Source organism: Quercus robur, chromosome 7 (genome assembly GCF_932294415.1).
Source record: "Quercus robur chromosome 7, dhQueRobu3.1, whole genome shotgun sequence".
Lineage (NCBI taxonomy): Eukaryota > Viridiplantae > Streptophyta > Magnoliopsida > Fagales > Fagaceae > Quercus > Quercus robur.
Window position 1 is genome coordinate 45,435,752 of NC_065540.1, and position 3,560 is coordinate 45,439,311.

General features: G+C 33.3%; 1 long non-coding RNA gene across 4 annotated transcripts; it reads right to left on the reverse strand.

The window, feature by feature from the left end:
• Positions 1 to 557: 557 nt before the first annotated feature.
• LOC126693645 (uncharacterized) lies at positions 558 to 3,183 on the reverse strand. Of its 4 annotated transcripts, XR_007645444.1 has the most exons (4): positions 2,938 to 3,181; positions 1,660 to 1,950; positions 872 to 1,060; positions 558 to 734 (listed from the first exon to the last, which is right to left on the reverse strand). It is a non-coding gene; the product is annotated as an uncharacterized LOC126693645 (long non-coding RNA). The 4 variants fall into 4 exon arrangements; XR_007645446.1 differs by having other exon boundaries at positions 872 to 1,849; positions 2,938 to 3,183; XR_007645443.1 differs by having other exon boundaries at positions 872 to 1,950; positions 2,938 to 3,183.
• Positions 3,184 to 3,560: the final 377 nt, after the last annotated feature.

Here is a 3,560-nt window from a genome sequence, read left to right on the forward strand (position 1 = left end):
TAATTCAATGTCTTTCATTGTTGCTTTGACATCATCATCTTTTTCGTCACATTCAATCTCTGACATCTTACCAGGAAAAGGTGTTTTATGCTAAAGGAATCCCTTTTCCTTAGAACAATCTTCAACGAAAACCTCACAAAAGTTCAGAAACAAGAGGCATCAATTATATTCAAAATTTTGTGAATCTCAACAAACAATGGAGGCCAAATTTACATGGTAATATGATATAAGTGGCAAATTATGCACAATATTCACCAATATCTCCCTTGAATTTTCATTTTGGAAGTATAAAATACCAAAATTTCAAAAATAAATTGACATTCGAAACCAACATATGATGGCTAAAGCAAACCTCTTAGAAGTCTTCCACTTCCATCAAATTTAAATTTTCACATTGTTGGCTTACCAAATATTCTAATGCCATTAGGTATTTTACACCATACAACAAAAGATCAAACTTCAAATTTTTGTAATTAAGCAATAAAGCACAACAATCAATTTCATTTGGATAACTCCAATAACCAAGTAGAGACAAACAATCAATAACACGACTCAAGTTATTGAAAAATTGTGCAAAGATAATAAATGAAATATTAATGAAATCATAAATATGAACACATATCACTTCATTAACCATTACAACACATAATTCACACCACAATATTATTATAATTATTTCCAATACAAGAGAAGGCTGAGACATTCTGTGCTGCATTTTTTGCTGAATTGATAAGCTGCAACGTTTTAAACCAAAGAATCATTAGATGAGTATAAATTGAAGAAAATCCACTGGCACTAAGAAATGTATATCCAATGGAATCATTACAGTGAACATTGAAAACTGAATTTAAAAATAAAAAATACATCTCACCAGTGGCAATTTTAAGCGCAAGGAACATCTCTTTCTATGAGAACAATCTCCCATGAAAATTTGTCAATTGAGAAACAAGAAGAATCTCCCATGATCAGTTGCCAGACAAGTGTGATATTTCCAATGAAAGTACACCAAAGGGTAGTCTAGCTGAACCATTAGCCCTGACAAAATTTATGCTGAACATAGCTGAAGAAATGACAATAGAAATATCTTATTCCATGGACCATGGTTTGTTGAAGTCCTTTGAACCATTTGGACTAGAATTTGTAATAATCTACTCATTGAGGTTCAACATCCCTTGACTTTTTTTCTTTTTTTTATAAGGTCCAACATCTCTTGATAGAATGATAATAGCTAAAATAGGCATGAACTTTTTTTCCATGTTAGATAATGTAGAGAACCTTTCTAAAGAAGAGCCCTTTAGAATTGCCTCTAACCATTAAAACCTATGAGCAACTAACCCCACCCTCCATAGTAGTTGGCGGGTAATTTGGGGGCATTAACCCTTGATGGGATAAGCAATTTAAGCACAAGCCCAGAAGCAGAATAGGCAGGAAATTCTTGCAAAAGGATCTTATTAAAAAAATATATATCATTGATTAATGTAATAAACATATATTAAAAAAGTTAAGGGTTTAGGATCTATGTTTTAATTTGACTGATTAAATTATACTATGATGGGTTAGTTAAAAAGAAGTTTCCTGTTATCCTTGGCAAACCAAACTAATTCAAGTCATATTTAAAACGCCAATCACAAAGTACAAGAGGACAGAATTAGTGTGCACCTCTAAGCTTTTGAGCTACCTTGATGATGTGAAGGGCAGGTGTTGTCTTCCCAGATGCCTCGCCCATAAATTTCAACAATTCTTCCTTGCAAAGTGCAGAGGAAATCTCTCACCACAGCTGTGATGACACTACTCCATAATCCATTTATATGTAACTAAACTTACACTTGAGAAGAAATCATTATCATACCTTCATCAAGAAGTAAGTGGTCCATAAGTGGTACATTTTGAGGCTCTTTTTATATGTTAACAGACAGCAGTTCCAAATTTTCATGTAAACACACTCATCAGCTGCGTATCATGAGAATGGCAACAAGGAAGTGCTAAGCCTTATGCACATGCGCAAAAGCAATGCAAATAATGTGATTAAAGCATAACATGCAAAGACCACTCTTTCAATTAATAAATTAATAGTTAAGACACTCAAAATAAAATGGTAGACCATGCAAGCAACGCTATTTTTTTCTCCACATCCCACCTCAAACAGCTACTAACGAATTCCTAAAAGTTGAGCACAATGTTAAGATCCTACTAGTAGTACCATATATTACGGAACTTAAGTATCTACCCAAAACCTTGAACACACCAGTAACAAGTACCCCAATCTAGAAGTCAAAAGAGTTCACTACTTGAACACGATGTTAAGGTCTGATAGGGAATATTTTTTTTCCTTTATTGGATAAGTAGAATTACAGGGCAACTACTGCACTCAACTCACCATGTTTATGCCCTTGCAACTACTAGCCTCCTTCCACTAATCAATTTCACATATTCTTCCTATCTTCCTTCTTTCCATTATTACCATCACAAACTCTAGCATTCCAGCAATAAAATCCCTTATTCCCTCTTTAGTTTCAATCAATATCGGAAAAATTCTGGCTTCCCTTTGTAATTTATAGTTTCCTCTTTACTTTTTTTTTTTAACTATAATTACAGTAGCTATAGATGGGCCTTTGTTTCTTCTTTCACATGTAAATTAAGCAAAGAGAAAGCAAGAACTCTATATATTATTTTTAATCTTTTCAATTTCACACTCATGCAAACATGCATTGGAGTCATTGCAAAATACACAAAAACGAAAAAGAAGGAAACTTTGCAAAATCTAGGAACCCAGTTCAGAAAAATTAAGGTCAAGCACAAAGGCATTGAAATCAAACAAACCCCAAAACTTCAGCAGTAACAAAAACCAAGAAAATTACAATGTCCCAGAAAGTTTACAGCAACAAACTGTGAAATAAAAATGGAGAGAGAGAGAGAGAGAGAGAGAGAGAGAGATACCTGGTGGAGAGAGCAGAGCAGAGTGGAAAGGCGAGGTCTTCTGCTAAAGGCATTGAGACAAAGATGGTTCATTAGTGAAGGTGTAAAGAAACTCATTTTTGTAAGGAATTCCTGTAAAGGTTTTGCCTTTTGGGATTTAAGGTAAAGATTTTGGCTTTGGGGTTTAAGGTAGAGAAAGTGAGAAACCCATTTCATTTTCCTGATAATTTCACTGTGTGTTTTGTATTTGAGTATTCTTTTATTGTCGTCATTGTTGTGATGGTTGAAAGTATTTCTTCATGCTATTCTTTTGTCCTTGCAAGTGTTCATTGGCCCAAGCCCAAGACGAACGGGCCATTATGGGTTTGATCTATTTGTTATACCTTTTTGTCTTAATTATAAATTTATATTCTGCACAAGTATATTTCAAACCATAATCTAACGAATCTGACCTGATGTTTTCTGTTGATAAATTGGGTTGAGTTGGGTTAGGTTGACAAATCTCATCGCAAATTTATAATTGATATTACTCAAATAATTGATAGGCATATTCAAATATTACTGTTGTTCTCTTTGATTATAAAATGTTATCCTATTACATTATAAATAATTAAAAATAGTACTATAAGAATATAGTATTATTC